Genomic DNA, 8,035 nt, shown 5'->3' on the forward strand with positions numbered 1-8,035 from the left:
ATCATAGCATGGCAGATCGCCGAAGGAGCCTCACTTCTTTATAGAAGTAGAGGGGGCGGCGAAGATGACGAATAACAACCGAGTGGAGGTAAGTTTTAGTTTACATTGAGTGTCCGCTTATGTCCTAAGCAATTTAATTCTATTAACCCCATAATGGGTGGAACTCTTATAGAGTTGCGTCGGTTTTATTTCCTATATTAGATGCGTTCTAACCTTGTTTTGCGGATGTTTCAATCTCACGCTTGAATGGTATTTTCCTACCCTCTCTATTTAAATGTTTTGAGGACAAAGCATGCTTTTTGTTTGGGGGGCATAGAAACACGTGTAATTAAGACATCTGCTAGGATATAAATATGTATAATATGCATTTGTTTTCTAGTTAAAATTTCAAAAATTTAAAAATATAAATAAATAAGTTATGCTATACACTTAGGAATATTGGTATTGTTTCTTTCTCCATTCTCTTAACAATCTAGAAGTCTCAATAGTCATTTAGCGTCGGAATAATTGTTAGAAACTTAGGTTAATATATAGGTAATAATCTTTACATCTATCTATAAATATATGACATGAGTATCTATGATTGTTAGCGATAAGTTTCTGAAATCTAGGCTAGAGTACTTATTCTACAAATCCTGTGAGAATATAGCCTAAAGCCTTATATGAAATAAACATTTGAGAAATGACACAAGGGAGAAGTAAAATCGGGATAGAGAAATCACCGTCCACTTGCTTGATCACTAAACCATATCCTAAGCGAGAATTTAGGCCCTCTTTGGATCGATATAGCCAGAAATTCAAACCTATGAATTATTTTCCGCTAGTTAAGCCCCTTGAACCTTTCATTAGCCCTTCCATAAACCACAATTCCTTTACCCCTGTTACAAAAACAAAACAAAATAAAAAATATATATATATAAATCAACCTACCCAATTTAGAATAAGTCCGAGAATAGAATGATGAAGAAAGAAGAAGAGAAAAACACTGTAAAACAAAAATTAGTTAGTTGCTTCAGAAAATAAAGAAAATAAGTTTCCATCCAAAGAAAAGAAAAATAAAAATAAAAATAAAATAAAAACTCCAAAAATAGAATAAAAGGGAGTCAAAAGCCAAAGAAAAGAAAAAAAATATATGGCTAAGGATGGAAACAAAGTGTAGAAGCAAAAGTAAATAACAAGGTTTTCCCTAGTTACATAATATGAAGACTCTATTATCTCAGACTTGTCCTTTTGAATATCCATTTCCTTCCTTCTTAAACCATCTCCTAATCCCCGTAACACCTAATAAAGACCTCTAGCTCAATTAGGAATAGGTTAGTGTGATAGTAAGTGGCAGGATGTGTTTGATCGACTCGCTTCCCTGTGTGTCATTAAGATTGTAAGGTAAAGTGTGTGCCCACCGTATTAATCGGAGTAGCTTAAACTTGAGTGGAAAAATCAGAGTGTTGTTCTTGACTATTATTGTGAGAACCTACTTAAGGACTATTATTCCGAAGTTCTCGAAACAAACCTGCTAAACATTTTATAGTACTACTCATTATGTATATGTTTATTGTAGATGATAGATTATTATGCATATATTAGCTTAGGTTTCTGACTTGGTTATTCTTATTCAATTGCTAGAGAGATGTATAGATAGTTCAAAGATGAATAAGGAAACAATAGTTTTATTTTCTTAGTCGTTGTAGTATAGATGAAGTTTGTGAGTACCTTCATCGAAAACTCTCAATGAGGCTATAACTTCGTCCACTAGGAATTCCTAGTGGTTTAAGGCCTTGTTGCATATGGTCAATGCAATCGCACTCAAATAAACGAGAGTAGTTAGAACTCCATTTTGGTCACTTATTCTAATTTCTCATCTTTGCTTGAGGACAAGCAAAATGTTTGTTTGGGGTGGTTTGATAAGAGCCCAAAACTGTAGTTTTAACCCCTTAATAATCATACCATTAGACCAATTATGTGAATAATAAGTAAGAGTTAATACCGACGTGTTTTTTATGCATTTCAGGCTTCAAAGTCCATTATGTGCGAAATGTGCCACTTTAGCGAGATAAAGGAGCAAAAGTCAACAGAACTTCGAATGCCATATCTTTGGACTCAGACCTCTCGATTGAGGCCTACCTTATCTCAAAACAACCGGCTCGGAAAGAGCTTTGCAATGGTCCAAGCCTTGACCCAATCAGAGGAGCAGAAGTTGACAAAAGTCTGTGGAAGGCAACTGCAGCTGAAGAGGCCTTTTGAATTTGAAAGAAGAATGGGGTTTTGGGCTGATTCTCCGGCCCAAAACATGGCTCCAAGCCCATGCACGATTTTTGGATCTGAATGTATAAAAACAAAAGCTTAGCTCTTTGTTAATGGCAGTTAGGTTAGGTAGATAATTAGACCTAGATTAGTTAGCCTCCATTAATTAGTTTTAGAACTTAGTTTAATTAGTTTCAATTCATTGTATTAGATTAAACCTTTGAATCTTGTTCTTCAATTTGATTAGATAAATAAAGTAGTATTCTTTATCAATTTCGATTTTGTCATTTCCATTTCTAGATCTAATTTCAATTCCTGTCGTTATTTCATTTTAGTCATTAAATTAGATTTCATTATTGTTTAAATTAAGTAAATTTCAATGCTTTATATTATGTTTAGATTTAATTTAAATGGAAATGATTGCGGAATGATTCAAGGCTAAACCTCCATTAGAGGGGGTTGAGAAGCCTTGATGAAAGCTTGATTCCAATTATCGGAGATTGTCGTAATTTCCTTTCCACTCTAGAAACGTTTAGTTCACCATGAGAATGGGTTTAATCGCTCACATGCTAATTATTAATTGGTAGAAATGCCATGTGTAATTAGGGATTAGGAAGAACCGATTGTTCTGCGTGAGCAGTTCAATTCGATTACTGACGACTTCGTCCGCTAGTGGATTAAGTTGAGTTAAGGTGGCATCAATCCCCTCTAACTCCTTAACATCGAATCAACGTAGCATTCCCTTTAGTTGTCCGATAGTCGACTAGTTGCATTTAGGTGGGTAGTTGCATCGTAGTCTAATTCCCCTTCGTAAAGCTCTCATTGACTTAAGACTGATTTCTTAGACTTAGAAAACAATCCATGCTAGGGAACTAGGAGTGGAACGAACTTCCTACTCCACTTAGTGCAATTCGCATTGAGAGTAGAAGCTTTGATAATTGAGATAGTAAAAGATCAGTTTTAGTTTACTTACATTGTGAATTCATCGTTCATTTCGTAGGTAGACTATACAATTTACAGTTATCAACTCTCGTGGCCTTTCCTATATAAACCATAAGGATTTTCTCTTAAGAACTACACAAAATAGGGTTTGATTCTCCAATAGAACAAAGGAGATACATAGGCAACCGTCAGACAGTTCAACCCTGAATTCACCATCATCTCATCTCTTCTCTATTTAGCAAAGGATTCCAAATCACAAGGCACAGAGGAAGATCAGGGGATACTTAGAATTTCCCCTACATCTTTTGGCGCCGTCTTTGAGGATGAAAGCAAGTAAATATTCGTTGCAAGCGATTGATTTATTCTAAAAACTCTTACTGTTGTGATGGCAGGAGCAAAGAAAACAAAGGGTGGCACTACCACGCGCAGCGTTGCCATCAGAGAAGAAGTGCACGAGATGCATGTAGGGGGTAAGAATGTCGGTCGCCAAGATGCAAATGATCCCCCCCCAAGGACCTATGACCAGCACCGATAAACCAATTGTTCCCGCAACAGGTCCCAGGAATAACGCTCAGGAGGAACGTCAAAATGGCGAGAATGTTATCCTCACCAACCTAGAGTCTGTTCAGGCGAGTCAGGCGGTATAGGCTCTGGAACATCAAAGGAGTAACCTTGAGCGAGAATTACAACTGTTAAGGCACTTATATCAATCTCGATGATGACGACCTTCCAGAAGGTGGTTGTAATAGGAAGCCAAGGCGTGGGGACCCAGTTCGGCGTGAGCTATCTGAGTCAAAATATAACAACTCAGACGAAGACTCAGGAATAGCCTCAGAACCGGAGTCCATTGACCAGCATCGTGATGTTAACCCTCGACACCAAAAAGAACTCAGAATATGAAACTTTCTACCAAAAAAAGTGCATGGGAAACTGAGAAGAATGACCTGATCCGTCAGATGCACCAGATGACAGGCAAGGGGAGAAAAATGCAAGACTCCCTTGTTCAATTCGCTATAATGGGGGTAGGCAGATCTCCTTTTGCATAACGGGTGATAAGAAAGCCATATCCCCGTGGATACAGACAACTGAAATTCAATGTCTTTAGTGGCAAGTCAGATCCGGTGGATCTCGTATTCAGGTATCGTGCCACTATGGGACAATATGAGAGATATAACCATGACATGTGTTAAGAGTTCAAAGCCTCCCTGTCTGGATCTACGCTCCAGTGGTATCACAGATTACCTGAGCATAAGATCAGGTCCTTAGAAGAACTATTTAGGACCTTCATAGACAGGTACTCATACAACAACCATTAGCCGAAATAGATCGATGCACTGTTTAACATCAAGAAAAAGGATGGAGAGGCATTGAGATCTTACATGCAATGGTTCATGGAGAGTTCAATCCAAATAGAGTCTTGTGATGAATAGACTGCTATAATAGCTTTCAAAAAAGGGTTGGATGAAAACAACGCCTTATTCGAATCTCTCTCCAGGAAACCACCTTGCGATTTAGAAGAACTCCTTGACAGGGTTGAAACTCATGCGGGGTGGGAAGAAGATGCCCTAAACAGACGTCAGGAAATAAAGAAGACTAGTCAGACAGTTCTTGGGCTTCCCCAACTAGGGAATAGAAATTCTTCCCCGTAAAAGTAGAAGAGAGACCATAATCGTAATCGCCAAAGGGGTCGAATCTCTATCAAAGAAACGAATGCCCAGAGGGTAATACCAAAATTTAGCCAGTAGTTCAGATGGAAAAGCATAAAAGGAGCCACGTGTGGAAGGAATAAAAGAAGCTCTTCCCTCGATGGACAAAAACTTTGCCCCTCTGAACAAAATGCCATATGAGATTCTGGACTCGATCAAGAATCAGTGCTACCTCAAATGGCCAGCTCCGCTAAAGCCAGGCTCCCTAGGTACCAGAGACTAAAGGACCGAGCCTGCAGGACCCTAAAAAATGAACTACATGATCTAATTGAAAGGGGGTATTTGAAGCAGTTTGTGGCACATGAACAGGCAAACGCAGTATAGCTTGAGGAGATCAGCATGTCAGTTCAGGATCCCCAAGGTACTTGATAAATGATAAAATGAATAGTTTACCTACGAAATGAACGATGAACCCAAAACGTAAGTAAACTAAAACTATTTACGATGCTAGATTGCTTATCAAAGTTTCTACTCTCAATTCTATCGAAATAAAGTGGAGTAACAAATTCGTTCCACTCCTAGTGCTCTAGCATGGAATTGTTTTCTAATCTAATTAATCAGTCTTAAGTCAATGAGAGTTTTACGAGGGGGAATTATACTACGATGCAATATGAAATTGATTATTTTAATTTAAACTACGAATGCTATGGAAATATGATTGTTTTTGAATCTAGATAAAGGATTATAGGGGAATTGAATCCACCTCGAATCCAAATTAATAACCTAGCATAGATTGTTGTATCTCGATTCTTACGTCCTTACGGCAAGAATTTCGAGTTCTAATCCTTAGTGTGCATGACATTTCTACCAAATACTAACTAGCATGTGAGGTCGTCCACCCATTCTCATGGTGAAACACGACCTTCTAGAGTGGAATAGAATCTACAAACAATTCTACACTAACAACTAAGTTTTCATCAAGGCTTCATCAACCCCTCTAATAGAGGTTTTAGCCTTGATTCATCAAACTAACATTTCCCATTGAATCTAAACTAAACATAATGTAAAGAATTAAAATTTACTTAATCAAACAATAATGACATCTAATTTAATGACTAAAATGAAATAAGAACAAGAATTGAAATTAGATCTAGAAATAGAAATGAAAAAATCGAAATTGATAAAAATACTACTTTATTGATCTAATCAAATGAAGAACAAGATTCAAAGGTTTAATCTAATACAATGAATTGAAACTAATTAAACTAAGTTCTAAAACTAATTAATGGAGGCTAACTAATCTAGGTCTAACTATCTACCATTAACAAAGAGTGAAGCTTTTGTTTTTATACATCCAGATCCAAAAATCGTGCATGGGCTTGGAGTCATGTTTTGGGCTAGAGAATCATGCCCAAAACCCAATTCTTTCAGTCCAAAAAGGCCTCTTCAGCTGCAGTTGGCTTCAACAGACTTTTCATCCACTTCTGCTTCTCTGATTGGGTCAAGGCTTGGACCATTGGAAAGCTCTTTCCAAGTCGGTCGTTTTGACATAAGGTAGGCACCATTCCGAGGTCTGAGTCCAAAGATACTGCCTTCGGAAGTTTTGCTGACTTCTGTGCTGTTTCTGCCCGCGTCGACTTTTCAGCTTTTGACCGGGCTTTAGAAAGGCTTTATCTTCTTGAATCCTGGCCTTTAATCATGGAACTCCTTAGTAACCGACCTTTGCTCCTTTATCTCGCTAAAGTGGCACATTTCTGCACATAATGGACTTTGAAGCCTGAAATGCATAAAAACACGTGATCAGTGTTAACTCTTAATTATTACTCACATAATTGGTCTAAAAGTATGATTATTAAGGGGTTAAAACTACAGTTTTGGGCTCTTATCAAACCACCCCCAAACAGCATTTTTCTTGTCCTCAAGCAAAAATGAGAAATTAGAATAAGTGACCAAAAATGGAGTTCTATCTACTCTCGTTTCGCTGAGTGCGATTGCATTGACCATATTCAACAAGGCCTTAAACCACTAGGAATTCCCTAGTGGACGAGTTATAGTCTAGTGAGAGTTTTCCAGTGAAGGTACTCACAAACTTCATCTATACTTCAACGACTAAGAAATAAAACTATTGTTTCCTTATTCATGCTCTAAATTAACTATACCTCTTACTAGCAATGCATATAGAGTAATAAAGTCGAAACCTAAGCTAATATATGCATAATAATCAATCATCTACGAATAAACATATATACAATGAGTAATGCTATGAAATGCAGTAACAGGTCCGTTTCTGAAACTTTGGAATAGCGTCCTTAAGTAGGTTCTCACATAAAAGTCAAGACAAAAATCACTCTGATTTTTCCACTCAAGTTTTGCTACTCTAGTGTGTAGTGGGCATACTTTACCTTACAATCTCAATGACACACAAGGAAGCCGAAGTTGATCAAACACATCTGCCACTTACTATCCCACTAACCTATTCCTAATTGAGCTAGAGGTCTTTATTAGGTGTTGCGGGGATTAGGAGATGGTTTAAGAAGGAAGGAAATGGATATTCAAAAGGGACAAGTCTGAGATAATAGAGTCTTCATATTATGTAACTAGAGAAAACCTTGTTATTTACTTTTGCTTCTACACTTTGTTTCCATCCTTAGCCATATTTTTTTTTTTTTTTCTTTGGCTTTTGACTCCTTTTATTCTATTTTTTTTTGGAGTTTTTATTTTATTTCTATTTTTATTTTTCTTTTCTTTGGATGGAAACTTCTTTTCTTTATTTTTAAAGCAATTAACTAACTTTTGTTTACACAGGTTTTTTCTCTTCTTCTTTCTTCCTTATTCTATTCTCGGACTTATCTAAATTGGGTAGGTTAAAATTTTTTTATTATTATTTTTTTTTTTTTTTTTGTAAAACAGGGGTAAAGGATTTGTGGTTTATGAAAAGGCTAATAAAAGGCTCGATTAGGCGACTAGCGAAAAATATACTTAGGTCGAATTTCTAGCTATATCTATCCAAAAAAGGGCCTAAATTCTCTCTTAGGACATGGTATAGTGGTCAAGCAAGTGGACGTGTGATTTCTCTATTCGAATATACTTCTCCCTTGTGTCATTTCTCAAATGTTTCATTTCATATAAGGCTTTTTAGGCTATATTCTCACAGGATTTGTAGAATAAGTACTCTAGCCTAGATTTCAAAACTTCTTGCCAAACAA

This window comes from Coptis chinensis, chromosome 4 (genome assembly GCF_015680905.1).
Source record: "Coptis chinensis isolate HL-2020 chromosome 4, ASM1568090v1, whole genome shotgun sequence".
NCBI lineage: Eukaryota > Viridiplantae > Streptophyta > Magnoliopsida > Ranunculales > Ranunculaceae > Coptis > Coptis chinensis.